Genomic DNA, 20,458 nt, shown 5'->3' with positions numbered 1-20,458 from the left:
CGAGATAGCCAATAGACTATGAAATTTCTGGTCGTTATCACTCCAAGCAGCGTTTGAATTGGTGATTTCAGCAAGAGACATTCTAGGTCCCATTTCCAAATTCATTGATAATGTTTTGCTGGTTTCACTCCTCAAGAAGGAAAAAAAACTATTTAAAGCTGATCCTTTGAATAGCACAGTATCTAGGGTCATTCATAATTTTCATTTAAAGCCTTTAGCTGAATATGCAGGCCTTTTGTCCCAGATATTAAGTTGTCCATGTATCTTTGAATGGACATAAGACCTCATACTTTGGACTGGTGAGGAGGAATAGCAACTGGATTTTTATTTTATTTTTATTTTTTAATCTCTTTTCTATTCTATTCAGAAAGACTGAGGCAAGCCACCTTTAAAAGAAAAAAAAATCAAACACGTGTTTAATGCAACCCATTTTATTAGCTGTAATCACTGTTGAAAAACTCTGTAAGCCCATCAGCCTGCAATTGGCATAAGGTCAGTGTACAGAAGCTGGCAAGCTGAAGAGCCAGATTTAACTCTGTGCAGCAGGCTGTATGCTCTCAAAAAACCACACATAGTGTTGGCTTCAGTTCTTTTGACCACCTCTGTAGGAGTTTCCTTTTTGTAGGAAATGTAACAAACACAAAAGTTTGGCTGAGAAGAGAGCTGCTAAACGATGTGACCTTGTAGAAGAAACATCCCTTTACATCTGAAGGTCAAAAATGACCTTGCATGCGTTGGGGGGGGTAGAAGATGGGCATTAACTGTCTGTCTTGCTTAGGGCAGCATTACTGACGTGCTTAAAAACTGTAGAACTCCTTGTCCTAATGTTCAAGTGGGGCTGCCAAAAAGGAACAAATAGGTCTGCGGACAAAGTGCACAGGGAAGACTGTGTCCCTTTTCCTCCTCCTCAGTCATTGCAGGCAGGACAGAGCATCGGTTTGCACTACTTGATGACTTGACGTTCAGAACAATTTGCTGCCAGTCCTGTAAAAGGTTAAAAAACTTCTTTCATTTATAAGCTTTTTTTAAATTGTATGCTTCCTCTGGCATCAGAGTGATTCAGTGACTTCTTTAAGGGTAAGGTGACCTTGTCTGTGCTCTTGCTATGTTTTCAGCAAGTCTTAATTTGAACTGTTGTAAGGTTACGTAGTTTGGGGGTTTTTTGTTTCCTCCCATGCAAAAGAGTTAGTTCTGCTTTATGTAGCTGACTGTTTAGCTGTAGGTGTTAAACAAGTCAGCCAAATTTTGCTTTTGTGGTCAACTCCTCCATGATTTGTCATGTAAGTTTGTGTCTTATAAAAGATAGTTGTCATCCTTCTAGAGCTAATGTGGCACAGCAGGACTGTGCTGAGAATAATCTGGACCTGAATGTGGACGGTGGGTCAAAAAAGCATTGCTTTGGTTTTACTTCCTTGGGTAGAGCAGGCCTCAGACGGGATACATCTGCATGGCACTGTACCGAGGTGGACAGAAAAGCTTGTGCGTGAGAGTCAGGATAGCCCCAGCAGCCCGGGAGGAGCAGTGCTAATGTGCCTGCACCGCTTCCAGAACCACTGTGATGTGTTCCTAGTTGTTGTGAGTGTATCTGTGCAGCAATGTGTGGTGCTGTAGAGGCTGTACTTTACTTTTTGACACAAAAAAGAAGACTCGTAAGAGTGATGACCTGAAAGAATGGATTAAGTAGATGAATGATCATTTTAACGGCACCAAAACCTACTCAAACTAGCTTTTTGAAAAATTGCTACAAAACTTAGAAGAAATATTTTGGGTTGTTTTTGTTTTGTTTTGGTTTGGTTTTGGGTTTTTTTTTCAACATTATCTGCCCTGCTGAAGGAGAGTGATTTTGTTCCTCAGGAGCTCCATCTATAACAGCTACCCACAAGCTTTAAAATGACATGGCGCTGCAATTGTATGCAGCGTTTATTTTCAGTCTTCTTTTTTTAAAGAAGTATGCAATCGCTGTTCAAATTATGTCACCATGAGAGTGGGAGAGTACCTCTTGATGAGTGAGATCTTTTCAAAGTAAACTGGTTTAGAGGGCTTGCTGTCTCAAACTTAATTTTGAAGTGTAAATACATTTCTGTGGATTTCTTAGTGCTGTCACTCTCTTCCAAAAGTGAAATATCACAGATCTTAAGACAATGCGGTTATGATCAACTCTGCAAGGGAAATAAGATCTGTGTTTGCCAATAATGTAGTCGCCCCAAACTGCGATAGTAAGAATTTCTTCCGTAATCAGCAATATGTTGCCACTGTGAGGTATAATTTCTGAGAAAATATCTTGAAAATGGCAGTCAAACCGCATCATGTAGATTTACTTTATGATTGTTGGTATGGGAACTTGCTAAACCTGTGTATATCGTGACAAGTATGTAGCTTTGGAGTCTTTCACATCACACTTTAAACCTGGGGGGGAACCCTAGTTTTGTTTGAAGGAATGATCACCTACAATATTTTTTTTGCTTCCTCCAATCATATTGTAAAAAATTTTCTGTAACTGAGCTCTCTCTAGAGCTAACAGATTTCTCATCTAAAGGTACTTTTTAATAGTTCTTCTATTAAACTACTTTTTAATAGCCCTTCTCTGAGATGAGCTCTTCTTCCTTTTAAAATTTAAACAGAAAAATCTAGGTTTGAAGGGACCTCTGGAAATCATCTCCCTGCACAGAACAGGGCTAAACTCAAAGCCGGGTCTAACTTCAAAGCCAGGGCCTCGTCCAGTCAGGTTTTGAGTTATCTCCCAAGACGGATTGGACAAACCCAGCTCTCTCGATCTCTCCTTCATACGTCAAGTGCTGCAGCATCTTGGTGGCTATCCACTGGGTTCACTCCAGCATGTCAATCTTTCTTTTCCCAGAACTCCCAAAACCAGACCAAGTACTCCAGATGTGGTCTCACAAATGTTGCATAGAGAGAAATAATTACTTCCCTCCACCTGCCTGCTAATTAAATTGCTTATTTGGTGCCAGATCTTCAGTTGCTGTCAGTTGTCTTCACTTCCATGGAGCTGGAGTGGTGGAAACTCTCCCTTGCAGGGGAGTACTTGTAGGCTTCTCTGTCACCTCAAAAAGAGCTGGAAGAGAGATGACCCTTTGCTTCAATTACATGAAGCAGATGACCAAACCAGTGTTTGCATACACAAAACTGTAAAGGTTTCCGTTTCCCTGTAGTGAATTTTTGCACCAGGCTTTCACGCTGCATATAGCTATATAACCTGAAGCAGTAAGATTGTATCACAGTGATTATTTTGGTAAAACAGTGAAGAAAATGCATAGTAAACAGCATATGCAAAGAGATGCATTGTGTGTATTATGTTTGTTTTCCTGGCGGTACTTTAGTTATTAGCTAAGTTACCCACTTTAAAGTTAATGTTTGGTAGCAAATATGAGGATTGAAATAACAGGTATTCCACCCAGATGAGCCTTACAGAAGCTGTGGGACAGTAACACATGCTTAAGATTTTATACCCAGAAGGTGTTTTTTCTCCACTAGATTTCTGAGATTCTGTCATTGTGAGTTGTGCTATTATAGGTGACTGAAGTACATGTGACTACCTATAGTCTCCGCTTTTTAAAGGTTTAATCTTCCTCACTATTTGATTTTTTTTTTAATGTATTTTTTTTCAAGCACACACAAAATGAAAATGTTGTGATTAATGGCTTAAGTACTTAAATCAATGTTTGCCTGAAAAAAAATCAGAACATTTGGAATACAAGAGAAATCCACAACCACCACCAAGCCCATGCACGTGGGACTTGTCCTGCAGTTGCTGCTGCTTCGAGGAGTGTGTGGCTCACATCACCTAGCTCAGATGTCCTCATGCCCCAGTGTGGGAGAGGAGCTGAAGGTGTAAATCTTCCACATGCATATGCCTGCTTTAATGTGTAAGATATTAGTATTTAGCTTAGGAAATTCTGGCTCCCAAAAAGCTGTGGCAAGGTAAGTGTCTGGGGTGTGGAGTGAATACTGACTGACTCAGTGAGGGAGGAGGCTGGGCTGAACAGTTGCTGTGCCTTGAGGACCTCTCGGGGATCTTGGTACAACCAAAGAAGAAAGAAGCCTTAAAAGCCCAGTGGGTGTAAAAGGAAGCAGTGGTGGAGAGGTTTGAGCTGGGAAGGTGGACGAGGGAGGGGAATTGTCAGGCTTTTTTTTTTTTTTTTTTTTTTTTCTCCCTTCCCCTCTCCCTTCAGTATTTGTCCCCACCAGGGAACTTCTTCAAAGTCTCCCTTCCTACACTGGCTGTTGCCACCACTGTTTTCCTCCTGTGATTTTTCTTTGGGTATTTGTTCTAGCTCTGTGGCACTGGCTGTGACTGCCAGAGGCTCTTTGAGAGGTCCCTCTTTCACCTATTTTGTTCCCACAACCCTGCTTACAGCAATCCTGTCTTCATGCTTACTTACTTCAGTCTTCTCTGTTGCTCACCTTCCTTGCCTTCCCTGCAAATCCTCTCATCTCCCAACACAAATGAGCTGTTTATCCTTGAACTAATGGGTGTTCACAATGCTCCGATCATAATGCTGCAGAACTGCTTATATTCACGGCGATTAAAAAATAAAAAGATGGATTATTTTTTGCCCTACCCCAGAGAATTAGTTGTATATTTTCACTCTGTACAGTTGTCATTGTAGGTTGAGTTGATTGGGGCTCAGAGGTAAGAAGCCCCTCCTGGTATGGAAACGAACCTTGGGTTACACAGCTCATTCAGGTTACGCAGGCATCGTTGTGTGGCAGAAGGATGGTGTGCAAGAGCTATACCAAAGCAGAGGCTTACTACTAAACTGATCCCTATAGTATGTGGAGCAATGTGGAGTTTTGCCTGTTGACAGTAATAAATGCTCACCCCGGACCCCTTGGCACACAGACCTTCCCCAGGTTCTATAGGCAGTGCTGGAGAACAGCTCTCACCAAGGCTGCTCAGGTGAGGTTGACCATCTCGGGAGGCTGCGTGCTTTTATTTATTTGCTTTTATTTTAGTCAGAAACTAGGGTCGCTTGGTGCCATATATAAGCTCTTGTGGGGGAGATGGTGAGAATTTAAAGCATTTTGAATTTTTGTTCCAGTTTTTCTTTAAGTCGTGTGAAAAGCTCACCAGCTTTCTGGTGTTTGGTGGCAGCTTGAGTAAAATAGTTTCAGTGGGAAGATGAGGGGGATGTATATCAGCTTGTACTTACTTAATATTTGTTTAAACCGGTTATGCAAGACAACTTAGGTTATTGTTAGCAAACTAGAGAAGTCACAAAAGGTGTCCCTCTCCAAAGAGTGTAAGGCATGTTATTTTGGTAGAAACTCTGGGGGATGAGGCAACAGAACTGAGCACAGGAGATCAGTACCTACTCCAGACAATGCCAGCACCTTTGGTCTGCTGCATCCTCTCCCTGACCACTCATTTGAGTAAAGTTTGGGTGGTGGTAGGACTGGAAGCAAGTGTTATCAACCCAAAATATTTAAATATTGCAGTGGTTTTGGAGGAGAGGAAGAAGGGGCTGGAGTTTGGAGCTGGAGATGTTACATGTGTTCATGGGGCCACTGAGATCTAACCTAGACTGGTGGGAGCTGCCACTGAAGATCTCAAAGGTTGCTGTCCTTTTCTTATGGAATCAATGTGTGTGTGTGCTTGTTAACACCTTCTAATTAAATCTAAGATATTCAAATCATGTTGAAGATTGGTTCCACCAGTTTGACTCAGGTATTTTTAATATATGTACTTTGATTGCGCTGTCTGGAAGGCTAGTTGGTACAGTTGATTTGTGGCTAATATGTGCTGTTTTGAAACTGCTGGTACATAGATGGGTGTAATAGAGGCTGATCCTAAAAACGTTCTCGGTTTTCTTCTTCTGTTAATGTTGGCAGATGTTTCCAAGCAGTACAGTGACTTCTTTGTATATAATTTTTAATCTCTCTGGAAAAAAAAAAAAAATTAAAGACGCAAAGGCCTCTGTAAAAGGAGTGGGGCATTGCTCAGTATGAGGCCCTTGAGGCCATCCCAGCGTGCTATTTAGGAGGAATAAGTAATTTAAAACCACTTTCTCTCCTCTGTTTTGCAATAGTTAAAGCATTAGCAGTGCTGCCCAAACAGACAAGCCCACCAATTCCCCTTCCCAGCCAAATACCATACCCTCCTGAAGATGCGGATTCCTTCCCAGATAGCTGATCTTGGGCTGTTCAAGCACACCCACTGCCTGTGTGCAATATGTGTATTAACCAAAAATGTCAGAAATGGTCCTTTTATGTTATAGATGTGAGTCAGATTTTTTTGTTTCCATTTTCCATCCTCTTGCGACTTTATTCTCTGACAAGCTTGTGGTGGCTTACCGCTTGAAAAGCAGCTCCTTAGTTTTTGACCCTAAGCACATCAGGTGTTGACTGCTGGTTTAAGGTGTCTCCTTATTCCCTCTGGTTCTTTGTTGTAGGAATTTCCAAGCATCAATCTTGTCAAGAATTACTTTTTAGCAACTTAAAACCAATTATCACATTTGCTAAAGAGGCAAAGCAAGGGATACAATGTATTAAAACAAAACAAAACAAAGGGGGGTAGGGAGGGTCTCATAACTTAATCTCTAAACCTTAATTTTGGAAATTACATTTGCTGGTGCACTGAAGCCTGAGTACATGCCACATGCTTGGACTAGAGGTATAGTACGTGTCATTGCCTGTATACATAGATAACTGGTTTTAAACAGTTTTTTCTTTGGGTTTGGGGGTTGGCTTTTTGGGGAGCAGGAGAACATGCTAAAGAATGAACCTGACCCCTTTTTGTCTCAAGGGGAGAAAGACCTGGATGATGATTTTTACTAGTCAGCAGTGGCTAAGCCCTGAAAAAACAGCATAAGCCTTCTGGGCAGCAGTTATTCTTTTTTTTTTTCTTTCTTTCTTTACCTGATTTTAACAAGAAACTGCTAACCTAATTTTGGTATTCCTATGAGAGTTCATTTATGGTGAGTTGCCAGAATTCCCAAAATAAATTTTAAGTTCCTTGTTGGCACCTGTGGGTTGGGTTTCTTTGCTTCAGTTTTTTAATACCATTTCTTTTTTTCTCTGTGTACAAATTAGCTTTCTTTAGGAAGAATATTTATCAAACAAACTAAGCCTAATAATATAAAGTAGAATAAATTCTTCAGGCCTACATAATGAATACTTGAAGATTTATGCCACTTTTGTGGCTTCCTGAAACTGTACCTGCAAGTCTCCCATCCCTCTTGCTGTAGTGTGAGAGACCACACAATACAGTTGACTGTATATTGCAAAATTTAAAAAGTATTAAAGACTATAGTGTGGTTTTTAATATAGAAAAGAAATAAATGTTAAAAGCATGGATTTTGTATATTCTGGATTTCCTGTAGGCATATATACCTTACACAGTTCTTTCACTTGTCCCTCAAACTTGGAGCCTTTTGATCTCTTGGAGTAAATTTGAAGATGGCTGTGAATTATCTTCATGAGCAATTTTCTTCAGGAGAGGCAGGTATGCAGAGGAGATACCATGCTTTTAACCCTCCTGGAGGGACAGTCAAACTCAGTGCTTATGGATGTCAGACAACTGAGTGCTGCCAAACTGACTCAGCGTGTATGTTTTGGTCGACTAGCCGTAGCTCTTCTCTCATCTCCTCAGGGCACCGGGAGACATGGAAGAAAAGGGTAGGTGAAAGGGAAGGCTCAAAGATCCAAGCGACTAGGAAGTAAGGGGGTGAACAGGAACACGCATCAGTAGGAAACAAAGCTTCCTTGGCCCGGTGATTACAACTTGGTATTTAAATTCAGTGACCCTTTTTTCTAGGAAGTTCAGAAATGTAGCTGCTCGATACCAGAAGTGACAATTTTTTAAAAAAATGCAGAATCTTTGTCACTAGGCTTATTTATCAGACTTTTATAGAGCAAAAGTAACCCAAGCCGCTTGAACTTGTAATGCTCAGTAGAGGATTTTAAAACCTGATAGCCAGTTTGCCTTCTAGACATACCCAGCAATCTCCCAGACTTGCTCTACCAGTCAGTCGCAGCATTTTAGTGACATCTGTGTCTGAGTAATGTTCTTCCTGAAGTCTGTCAGAAAAATGGTTGACTTGTGTGTAACCAGAAATAATGCCTTACTATATTTAAATTCACATGGGTAATACACAGCATATGTAAAACTAATTTTCAATCTCTTCTTCCTAGGAATTTTTGACATCCTAAAAGTGAAGTTTCATTTGTATCTCTTGCTCTCCATTCCAGGAACTGTCTGCCTGGTCCCTTTAAGGTCTTGCTGGTCTGATTTCAGTGACAATTATGGAACCGTTTGGTATAAGAGAAATTTGGGACTGAAAAGAGAAGAAAAGGGAGCAGACAAAACTTTTTGTTCTGTTTCTAGGCTAAGGGTTCTATCTCTGCATTTTAATCTAGCAGTTTTGACTAGGGCCAGCCCTTTTCACTTAGAGTGGCTCTGACCCTTCATATTCATTCTGCATTTTCAACAGCAACAAAGGTACCAGTTATCACACTGCTTTTTTCTGCACTTCTGCTTTTACTGGACTTCAAGATAAATGCATCTTCTAGAGAAAAAGAAGTAAGGAGGAGTGGGGGGAGAGGAAGAAACCTATTGCTGCAATTTTTGGGGGGTGAGAAACTTGGTGTTTCTTGGGAGTTCCTGTTAAACATCAGATGATTTGTCAGTTTTGTTAATAATGTCTTACTCTTTTCAATTTTTTGTGGGTAAGCATCCTGCATTAGTTCTCATTGAGTAAGTCAGGACAAATTGTGCCACCTTGGCTTAATTTGATATTTTCTTTTGTTAAGCTGATAAGAGTGAAAGGGATTTATCTGCCCATGTGAGGGCTCTATATATTCAAGATTTGGCAGTGCTTGCCTTTTTTTTTTTTTTTTTTTTTTTTTTATTTTATTTTTTTTATTTTTTAAATGTGTTATTGGTCTGGGGCTTGCCTTTCTGCCGGAGGCTGCCACCCTCATAGGCACGATTAAGTAGTGCTTTTCTGTACAGAGCTCTGGGTCGGACCCTTAGAGTTACACTGAGGCATGGTCTGTGTTGGTTTTACCCTCCTGTTAAGTACAGGAGCCCTGTGAGAGAGCAGAAGGGATGTGTCTGCCCATCACAGGCTGCTCACGCCTGGGCAGCTTACTCAGTCTGGGGTGTTGGCCCTGCCCTTGGTGAAAAGGGTAAAGGGGGGTGTGCGTATCTGTCCACACTGCTGTTTCTAGAGTATCTGGGCTGACATTTTAGTGCAAAGGCATCCTGACAGCTGTAGGCTGGCTGAGCTGCTGGCACATACGGTGTGGACATCTACCCTCACCACAGAGAGGACGGCACCCTAAACTCCAGTAGGTTTAGCTGTGGTTACTCGCTTCCAGCACAACTCCTTCTTTTCTCCCCAGTTGTCTTCACCTAAACTGCTATGCAGAAGTGTCTAGAAGGAAAATATCATGTACATAGTAATTTGTTTTTATTATCTTCCCTGTGTTGTATATTTGTGTAGGCTGCTAATACATGTCCAGAACAGATCATTTCACAGCTACTTCAGAGAGTGAGGAGCTTGCAGTTGCAATAGCTCTGCTGCTTTTTGAGAGAGACTTGCCACATTCCTCATAAAGGAGAGTGAAGTGTTTGGAGATGTGTTGCTCCTAAAGTATTGCCAATACGTCTATGCTAATAACTTACTGCTTCTGTAAGGAAAACTGTTTTTCCGAAGTACTGGTAGGGCAAAGAATAGTCTTTTATTGCCAGCTCGGATACAAACATGTGCCCAAAGCTTTCTGGCTGCTGTCAGAGCGTGTACATCAGCAATGTTCAGTAATGGGTGCTAAGTGGGAGGAGTGCCTGCCCATAATCTCTACCAAGTATCTCACTTGGCTTTTTGCAGTGTCTGTATGCAGTACTGCCATAACATGTATGTATTTAAATCAGCCTTGACTCAGGCTAGGTCTTAAACCACAAAGCACACAGGCATGTTGAAATAAGGGCGGGCGGGTGCAAGGTAAGGTTTTATGAATCTTGCTTTTCTGAGGACAGCTTCAGAGTGTGGCACAAAGTTGTGCATCGTAGAAACTTAGGATGGGGAGGGATCTTAAATCATTCCTGCCCTAACGGTACAAGTTCGGACACAGTGAATACAGGTCATTAATGAATCCCAGAGGATTCAAGGAAGGAGAGTCTCCAACATGCCCAACTGCTCTGTTCTACACTTCAGTCATTGGAGAGCTTCTAATATGCAGCTGACATCAGTATTCGTACAGAGCATCTCTATTATCTTCAGTGTACGTGGAGAAGCAGAAGACTGAAAGGGCACAGGTCCTGAAAGCCTGTCTGTTATTCCTGCCTGCATTACTTATGCTGGTGAAATACACTGTCACTTTGTGCAGAGTTTGCCTCTTTGTAAAAGCCTTCTCCATCTTCAAGGCTGCTTGTGTACTCCCTTCCCATTCTCTCTCCTTTTTAATCAACTTGACCAATTTCTCTAGCCTCTCTGCATAGGCCATGGCAGGGAAAAGACTTTCAAGCAGGTCAAGGAAGAAGTCATGGATTCCAGAGTCTGGTTTGTCTGATCTGGAGGTAGCTGAACTGAGGATTTGAGGGCTTGGGTTCTTCCCTTCTGCTGGTAGCAACAACCCATGAAATCTGTTGATAAATGAAGTTGTGTACCCCCCTGCCCTCCCTCTCAATTCTAGTTAGCACAGACGTAGAAGCAGCATGAAGTTTCCAGTTTCTCCCTGAGCTTAAAAAGGAGAGACTGTGCATCAGCCTGCCGATTAATCACAGGCACTCATGTGATGAAAATTTCTCAGGGGATGGGAAAGGTTAGTTTGCTTTTAAGTCTTAAAATAGCCTCATTTCAAAGAACATTTCCATGTTTTTTTTTTTTTTTTTTTTTTGTTAAGTCAAGGATACGTAAGTGCTTGCAGCGTTAGTGTGTGTGTGTTACAGTTTGGGCTTTAGTTGCATGATGTGATGCTGGACTGTTCAGGTGAGAAGAACCCTGCTTCCTTCAGCGTGTGCAGGAGCAGAGACAGTAACGGGAGAGATTGGATCCTGCTGAATCACAGCTTCATCTGTTGCAGGAGCTGGGAGGTACCACGTGAAAGAGGTGGGGAAGTTTGTAGGAAGGAAAAGGCAAGGATCTGCTAGGCATCTGGGAAAGAGAATTCACTTAAGCACACGCCATTATGAAAAGTGACTTATTTTTCTGCGTAGCCATGCTAATAGACTGTGGGGTGACTGGAGAAGTGTCGAGTATGTGCAACTGCAAAAGAAGTCAATGGACTCATTGCTGTGAGTATACTGAATAGTCAGGCCTCCGTTGTCTCAAACTGGGCACCTAAATAAAGAACACTTTTGAATTTATCTTCTCTTTGTCATAAAGTGCCCATAATACTCCTGGTGTCTTAGGATGCTATAAAAAAATGCATGCTTTGTGAGGGAAAGCTCAGGCGCTGAGCAGTGCAGGGACCCATGAGTGAACCGGTTGTGTTTTCAGAGCAGGCTGGGAAGAGTATTCTATGAAATGACAGTGAATGTCAAAAAGAAAAAAAAGTATTAAATGACCACATTGAATAAGCATCAGCCATTTTAGGCACTGAAGGAGACTGTGCTCTTATGGAAAACTTTCTGTGTGATCATGTAATTAAGAACTGCATCACAGTGAAGTCACGGGCAGGTTGCGGGAAGGCAGGTAAACGCAAGTGGCACAACCCGTAACAGCTCTGGAAAGTCTAGTGTTTGCGTGCATGTCTTCATAAGCTTAATACTTTTGTCATGCAAATAGGTGTAATTGATCTTTGAATATGAATCTGCAGTGACATGGGGGAGAGCGAAAGCCGAGGAGTGAAGCTTTATATTGTTCAGGTATGAGGCAGCACACTCGATAACTGGAGAGGTCTTGCTACTAACTGGTGTTGCAAGTCAGCACATGTGAACTGCACTAATTCGCTGTTGCCTGCAGTGCTTGTGGCAAAGATGACAAACCAGCCTTTGTGCAAGCGAGAAACCAGAAAGGCACAATGCGGAATGGAAATTCGGTGCTGTTCGGGCTGTAGGCGTTTGCAGGCTCCCCATCTCTCTGTTCCTGCAAGTGGGACGGTGTTGTACGCTTGGGGGGGAAATGGTCTGAGCCACAGGTCGGCTTCCTGAGTGGGTTAGAGACCGTGTGTCTTACCTTGTGAGGAAGCCTGGCACCCTGCAGCATCTTACGACTCAAGACTTCTATTTTTCTAACTTTCTGGCTAATACCATGTGGCTTTCGGTGACCAAAGTGTCTTTTTTTCTTTTTTTTCCGAACATTAGTAGTTAGGAGTCTGGTCTGTACCATGCTAAGAGCCCTTCAGTTAAAGAATGCAAAGCAACTCTTTAATGGATATATATTAAACTTTACTGTCCTTTGCAGGTAACACAAAGCAGAGTCAGAACATAAACAAGCGATCCTGTGTCTGTCAGCACTGTTACTCTGTTTTATTTTAAACCTAATTATACTTGAAAGGTGTAGGGGAAATTGAGAACTTGACTTTTGACACTTATCAGCACAATCTTAATTAACCATCACCACCCCTTTTCATGAATTTCTGTGAAGAGCTCCAGTCCTATGATCTCACTTCCCTCATCTCATTTGAGAGTTAATGCTCTCAGGTTAATTTCTCTTAACTTTATAACCTAGTCTATCTTCTGTTTAAAAGTAAGTGGGTAAAACACTTTTTCAAAACTGTTTGGAGGCCCCCCTGCATGTTGAAGCACAAACTCATCCAGTCATTGTCATCCTTTTCTGACTCTCAGCAAGAGACTTCAGGGAAATATATAAATCTCTGGAATGCTTGTAATGGGGGTGATAGGATACTATGAAATGCACTTGTGCTGGTAAGGATATTATAGGATGCACAGAAGACATGCAAGGAAGAAACCACATATGACTTTCACTTGCTAAATGAGGTGTTTGTAGATGAATCCTTTGCTAAATGTGCATTGAAATTTTTTCGTTGTTTGTACTGACAGAGTGCAAAGAAATATAAGGCATGAAGGCAGTCATTGAACAGCTGGCAATGTGGAAGAGTTTTTACACATTTATAAGTATGAATAAAAAGGAAAAGTTAAGTTCTTTGTTTTTTAAAAAAATTCTGGTTTTTAGTGTTATAATGACTTTTTAAATTAAGCATGACAGACTTGATAAATTATCAGATAGAGTTTTGAAAAGTTATTTTATTTACAGGGGGAAGAGTAATTTTTTTCCCTTTGGGTTTTGGGGGGGGGGGGGGGGGGGTGTTTGTTTGGGGTTTTTTTTTTTGTTACTACCACCTTGTTTTTTAGAAGGAAAGGGGAAAGGATTGTGAGTGGAGGTTAGGGGAGAGATCTTGCTTGGCAATTGATTTTTATTTGAAGTAAAAATATTTTTAAAGCCACAAAATAACATTTGATTCATATAATCCCTGGTGTGCTTGTATAAGCTGCTTATGAATTATAATAAAAAAGCAAAAAATTCCACTGAAAAACCTGAAAAGCCCTTGGTCAGAAGTATTTGGACACTTGATTAAACACTTTAAGGAGTCTAAAGAAAAGAAAAAAACCCCAACCATTTCCTGTGCCATTAACATTATTGTATTAATAAAAGCTGGTTCAGTGCCCATACTGTGTGTCCCCAACACAACGTTGATGACATTTTGAGAGGTGGGTAAACATTTATACTGTGCTTTGAGAAAAGGTTACATGAAAGCCTTTTGATGGAATTTGGATTTGCAATTTTGTTTCTTCCTCTTTAAAAAGAAAAAAAAAAAACAGGTCAGATATGTCTGTGAGAGGTTTTCTTCTTTGGGCTTAATGAAACAAAGTAAACCAGGTCATAGGTGCTATACGTATATCAAACAGGTTTTGTATCATTGCTTCTAGACTGAAATATACGTATATTTATTTAAGAATACATTCATATTCTTAACATACAAATAGTAAGAGGGTCAGCAAATGTGATGCTGCTTGTGGTTGCAACTTTAAGAAAAATCCATTTGTATTTCAGGACACAAGCAGCCAGAGCGTACACTTAACTTACTGAATTGGAAGGGGCACATCCTGTGACTGGTTTCCTGCGGTCTCCAGAGGACAGTGGTCTTTTCCATTGTCATTTTGTCTGTCGGTGTAAAATAGAGATTATCTGCCGTCTGCCATTTCCTCTTCTCCCTCTCTCTCTGTTTCTTTCTGGGGAGAGGGGGAAATAAATTCTCCCTCCAGCTTGTGCAGATGTTAGCGCTGCGTGGAGCTTCTCTCGCTCCAGCTGCAGGGAGTGTTTCCCAAACAGACCGTCCAGTCCTTTGGTCTTATTCTGTCTTTGTGCTTGTTTTTTATTTAAGATTGTTAGTGTGCTGGTTTTGTGCTGGCTTACTGCAGTAGTGTGTGTTTGTGAAGATGTACTCATTTTGCAATTCATTTTGGAGGCACTCATCTGTTAAAACAGCATGTGAAGAAAAAAATATTCAATAAAAAAAAAAAAAGGATGAAATACAGCTCTAGTCCACTTGCCTCAGAGTCCAGGAAAGATGCTTTTAAGCAAGATTACAATAGTACATATTGTACTATTGTGTGACCAAAGCGTCCATGCCACAAAAACGCTGTGAAAAGATGATAGATGCCCACAGTATTGAGGGTTTCACTTCTTTAATAACTGAAATCTTCTTCCATCTGCCATCTGTTGTTTTATTAAGACCACTTTCATTCTACCTGTGGAGCTCAATGAAGCCCAGACTTCAATCTTGTTGTGTCTCAGTACAATGAAAATCTTGCTTGCAAAACTCCACTGAAGCCTACAAGAAGGAAATGCCAGGTCTGTATGATTTCCAAACACTTTTAAGGATAAGAAGGATTAAAAAAAGGGATTTCAATTTATCTGTATATGTTTCTCCTTGCCCTCTCCCCCACCAATCCACTGGCCTGCGATAACAATGTACTGTTTCCACTCCCAAAAATCACTGCAACCTAGGCTAGTTGGAGTGTCTGACCACTGCTCTGTTGAAGAGGTCAGGGAGTGAACCAAAGTGAAAACCACATTGATTTACTTTGTGTTCAGGGAAAAAAATGACATTAGTGGAACAGTCTGGGGAGATGTTGCTTGTGCTGTTCAATCTTTGAAGAAAAAGTAGTATTTATCCACAAAATGAGGGATCTTAGCACCAGCCATGAGCCTTGAAATAACCATTACTTACAGGTTTTTATTCCACTTTATCCTTTCTGTGCCTACTTGCAAGCAAATTGCATTTTAGTAGTATATCTCCTGATCTTTACAGCTCACAGAAAGCTGAAGTGGTTAAGTGGAAAGCTTCATGCTTGCTAAGGAAGTGGATAGTAAAGGGACTTTGAACCCTTCTATGAGTCTGCCAAAGTCAGGAAATCAGCGCTGAGGAAGAAGATGCTGTTTCTTGCAAACAAAATAACATTTAAGTGGATTGGTAGCGTGGGCTTTGCTTCTTTGGAGTGAAGAAATTAAGATCCACTGACAAAGATTTACCAGAAATGGTATGTGTGCAATATTTCCTTTTCTGTGCTGCTCTCCTCCCATCCTCAGTGGAGGTTGTTTATTTGGTTGGAAATAAAACCTGTTTCTCTACTTGGGGTGGACTGATCCTGTCTGGGAAAGCACAGCTGCAGCCAGCCCTTTTCTCAAAGGAAATATAACTCTGGTGGAGTGCTGCTCTTCGAAGGTAAAGGAGAAAGAGCAGCGGTGTCCAGGTGGGCTTGCTTCCCCCCTGCAGTGTGTGTTACAGGGAGCTTGGGGGAGCAGAGCTGCCTGGGAGTGCTCTCAAGCAGAGTGGGCAGCAGGCAGATCACAAGCAAGCCTGTGAGTTTCAGTGGGTGTCTGTCTGAGCATGGGTGAGGTGAGGAGGAGAATATGGGTGGGTTTTTTTTAATAAAGGTTGAGAAAAGGTTCTAGGGAGGAGGTGGTAGAGACAGAAAATACAGCCAGGACAGGAAAGAGTCTGCAGAAGGCAGAAGCGAAAAACATACCCTTGAAACAAGCATAAAACCCGCAGTACTGTGTAATACAGATGAGAGTGGACTGAAGCCAATTTTTAACAAAACCACCAGAGATGCTGTAAGTTCATTGACCAGAAAGCTGTTTGGTTGTGTTATAATTAAATGTAGTAGTACGCATTTTGATATTTCAGAATGTGCCTGCTTGGGGTGTGGCAGGGCAGAACTTTTTGTTTTACCTGGATTGTCCTTAAAGAGTGGGAAAATGGTTTTTGCATTATCCTAGTCTGAGCATGAGGCTGGTGAGAGAGAGGTGAAGATGCTGAGATATGGAAAGGCTGAACCAAGCTGAGGACACAACGGCTTAGAAAAAGAGGCACAGAGGTGGCTGCAGGCAGAAGGAGGATACAAGCCCTTGGAGAGGGGTTGAACTGGGGAGAGAGAAGCAGGAGGGAGGTTAATATCTAGTTCAAGTTGTAATTCTGTTCGGCAACTTATTCCTACGTGTACCTTTGCTTTACCAAGCATGTATGTTTGCAGTGTGAATACTTGCAAGTACATTGATGAACATGCTTGATTAAGAGGGCTAGGAGAGTTGGCAGCAGAAGTTTCAACTGGTGGGAGAAAGGATGAGAATTTTTATCTGGGAGATGCAAATTGAATGTGGTACAGAGAGTGAAAGTTGCTGTACATGGGATTTTTCTGAGGTCTGCTTGGGAGAGTAAAATTAAAAAAAAAAAAAAAAAGGAAAAAAGAAAGGTGCTTTGGGTAAAGTGTGAGGGAAGAGATTTGGGCAGTGAAGGAATATCTGAGTTCAGGCCCAGTAGTCAGATGAGACTCATTCAAGCTGCTATGGTTTTTCAAGACAAGTTGTTGGAGGGAGGTAGTGACAGGCAGGTAGAGTACTACCTGCTGGAGAGGGATGGGGATTCTCCACGTGGGGAGCAGCAGACAGCCTCCTTTCTCCTGCATCTCTCCAGGGAATGGGAGAAGACCTGGACTTACTGGGGCTGCAGTGTATTGGGGGGGGGATCTGATGAAGCTGATAGGAGACACACTTTAAGACTCGGTTTCGCAAACCAATGCATGAGCTATTTTTGAAGAATCAGACCCTGTTGTAGAAGGCAGAGTTATCTGTCACGTCTGTCTAAAGCAGAGAGGATGCTTTGGCTTCCAAGGAAATTTTGCCAGCCACAGTGATGGTGGAGCTGTTGTGTGAGTCTCCCTCTGTGAGAAAGACAAAGTTACATCAAGGTGAAGAGCAAGTTATACTTCACCGAACCAGAACTGCGGGCCAGGTGCCATGGCGATTTACATAGGAGTTACTCAGGATAAGAAAAGATGGCAACCTCTCTGCCTGCTGGTCTGTATGTACACATGGTAAAATGTCAAAACACTTCTGCATCTTTTTAACTAGCTTGGGGTGAGGGAAGTACAGGCTTAGGGCTCTTGTCTTTGTTCTCAATTGCTTCATGGTCTTTTCCTTTCTTGGATTAACATCTGGAGGGAGAGGGTTTTGCATTTGGGGGGGGGGTTTGGAAGGCTGTGGTCTGCAGCAGAGGGGAGGGGGCAGTAAATAGTGGAAGGGAATAGGAGACAACTGGAGATGGATTTAGCCATACAAACACCCATCTGCCCATCTCCATTAGGAAAGCAAGCATAATGGCAGTAAAACACACTTTCCGTTAATCCATTTCTCTACGCCTTTATCTCAAGATAAACTTTAAAATTCAAAGGACCAAATAAAGGAGTTGCATAAAGGGCAGCTATTGCTGTAGCCTGGAGCGTGGTGTGCAGCACAATAGGAAACTCTTTAGCGAACCTGGAAATCACAGTGAAGAAATAGGACAAATGTTCAAAAATGCTCTTAATTAACTTGCATTATCAGTAACTGCACTGAGTTGACTTCTCATTTAAATTTTCAATCTAAAGCTCCTTCTGACTGGAGTATTTCATCATTACTGCTGCAATTTAGCCTTTGCAATTGGGACACTTCAAAAATGATGGGCTTTCCTATCTAAGAAAAAGCTGCACCAAGTTCTGGCTTTTAAAGCTTAAAACTCATTCTGATATAAATGAGAGAAGTATAGTTTTGCTATGAGTCTTACTTTTTTGAGAAAGTTGGGAGGTTTTCATATTTAGTTAGATAGTGATGTTTTAAAATTTGCATACATTTCTTTGAAATTCCACCTTTTGTTGCTGCAAATGTCATTTTTAGTTCTAAATGAAAAATGATAAATACTTTTCCAGGAGTCTGGAGCTCAAGGATTAATGTGGTTGAACTAGTTAAATGTTAAATCTGTTCAAAGTAAAACTGCATAGACACTGCAAATGTTCTTGCATGCAAGTAAATCCTTTTTATATTGAGTCTGGTTTGCTAAAGATGTAACTGCTCTGCCAGTTTGTTCTGTACAGATAAGTTATGTATGTTATAGGCACTCTGTCTTAGGGTGCTATATTTGCTGTCCCCATTAATGCTAAGCTGAGATTGCAGTTTAATTCTGCTTTGTATTAAAATGAGAACCAGCCTTTTTGAATGGAAGGGAAGAAGCTGTAGAACACTGTATATTTTATAGATAGACTTCGTATCCTTGATGAGTAGAAACAAAAGTTTCTCAAGAAAATTACATGGACCATGATAGAAGTTTAAATATTTCTCCCATCTCCTTCAAGTAAGTATCTCTTCAGACTTCATCTGGTAAGAGTCCTTGATGGGCTTTGGTTGAACTTGGTTACATCTGTGAGATGAAAGTATTGCACATCCCAACACTATCTTTTTGTACCAGTAAGTGCTGTTGAAACTTGTGCTTATCAAATGACTGAAGTCTTAATTCTGTCCCTCGATTTAGCAGACTGTCCATCCATTCCCTCATACCTAATTTTAAATAAGTAGGTTTTGCAAAACAGTGGTCAGGACGATGTTTTTTTTTCACCTGACTTATATGAACCGGTGGATAAAACACTGCGGAAGAGCCACCTCGGGATTCCAAGTTCAAGTACTCACAAGCTGGGGAGCGAAAAGCATTTACGCTGGGACAAGTTTCAATGCCCTGTGTTCTCTGAATAAAAGGTTCCTTTTTTTTTGCCCAGCTACATTCTTGGAAGTGACTGGGTTGTTTTGGCTGCAGCTCCTCAGAAAACTCAGCCTGAACTCAGTGCGTACAACTTCAGCACAAAAGGTCTACAGAGTTGCAAAGGTTTCCTGAGCAATGAAGAGCACCATGTTGGGAAGCTACAGGTACCCCAAAATGTAAATTGGTGCTTTTTTTTCCTTAAGGTTTGGGATTTTAAATTTGCATGTTAGAATTCTGTTTGAGCCATTTCTTCCTTTTCTGCTGGTACCATCGCACAGCCTTTTTTTTTTTTTTTTTCCTCCTCCATATTAAACAGAAGCCAGAGTTACTACACCTGGGTCATACCTGTGGCACAAAAAATCCAGTAGCTAGTCTCTGACTTAACCAGATCCTGGTGCTTTGGAAAGGATTTTTAATACCACAGGAGACAGGGAGGAGACAAAGAATCTTCTTTTACCTCCTTTGTAATTAGACTGTAATAAAACCTTACACATGATGTTTAATAACCCTTCTAACACCATTACCAGCAATACAGCAGAGCTAGGTGCTGTGCTGCATATAACAGAGTACAGAGAAATGGACCTATGTTCCTGGCCCACTGATTTCTCATGATGGTGACTTCAGCAGGCTACCTGCTTATAGGAAAACTTATTCCTTCCACTGTAGCTTAATTTCCGTAATGCCTCTTCTTCCTGAGTTTGACCCTCTTAAGGGACTGCAATATCCAGAGATGAGACAAGTCACGTCCCACCTTCCCTTCACCAGCAGCTAACCTGCCCGGATGGTTCAGCAGCTGCCAGATGTTGTCAAGCGCCATCTCTTCACATGGGTTTTTCTGAAAGGGATGCTAATCTGGGCCTCTGTTTCTTCAGGATTGATGTGGTCCTGAAGTAGTTTTTCCAAATAAAACACAGGGAATACATGCAGTTAATGAAGTCTCTGATTGCAAAGATGGGACTGAAGATGTAAATGTAGTGTTAGTTTTTCAGAATGGGGACTTGAGGGTGATCTAAAGGCTTAAGATAAGAGTGTGTGTGTATATATATATATATATATACGTGTATATATAACTACACACATATATGAAATCAGGAAAAGACAATTAATGTAATTTGAGGCTGTTTCTAATTGCTTCTGCCATGTGATACTGAAAAGAAGAGAACGACTTCTCCCACTCCTGGTTGCAAGATCACTAAACTGTAGCCCAGTGATCTATAAATGGAAACTTCTGCAATATTCTTTGTTTTCCTGACTAGTTCTGAGTACTATGAGAGCTGTACAATTACTGTGATTGAATTGAACAGAAACCCATCCAAGAAGCAAGCAGGGTGTTTCCAAAAACAATCCTGGTCGGGGTATAATAAGTTTTAAATCCGTGCTGTTATATATAAAATCTGTGGCCAAAAACTTGGTAAAAACTTCAAAAACCTTGTTTCTGCTTCAAAGAGAAGATTTATTTAGC

General features: G+C 41.2%; 1 protein-coding gene across 9 annotated transcripts in view; it reads left to right on the top strand.

Moving 5' to 3' along the window:
• Nucleotides 1-20,458, top strand: part of FYN (FYN proto-oncogene, Src family tyrosine kinase) — a 140,308-nt gene that overhangs the window by 7,855 nt on the left and 111,995 nt on the right. For 5 of the 9 annotated variants that reach the window (XM_041127478.1, XM_030033799.2, XM_030033847.2 and 2 more), the window contains exon 2: nt 19,013-19,160. The exons of 2 other annotated variants lie outside the window; for them this stretch is intronic. The gene's annotated coding sequence lies outside the window, so the exon portion shown is untranslated. Of the gene's footprint in view, nt 1-19,012; nt 19,173-20,458 lie in introns of all 9 variants that reach the window. 2 more of the 9 variants (XM_041127481.1, XM_030033810.2) reach the window with 1 other exon arrangement.

Source organism: Aquila chrysaetos, chromosome 2 (genome assembly GCF_900496995.4).
Source record: "Aquila chrysaetos chrysaetos chromosome 2, bAquChr1.4, whole genome shotgun sequence".
NCBI lineage: Eukaryota > Metazoa > Chordata > Aves > Accipitriformes > Accipitridae > Aquila > Aquila chrysaetos.
The sequence above is the reverse complement of the archived record's forward strand: the minus strand, read 5'-3'. Positions and strand labels throughout refer to the sequence as shown.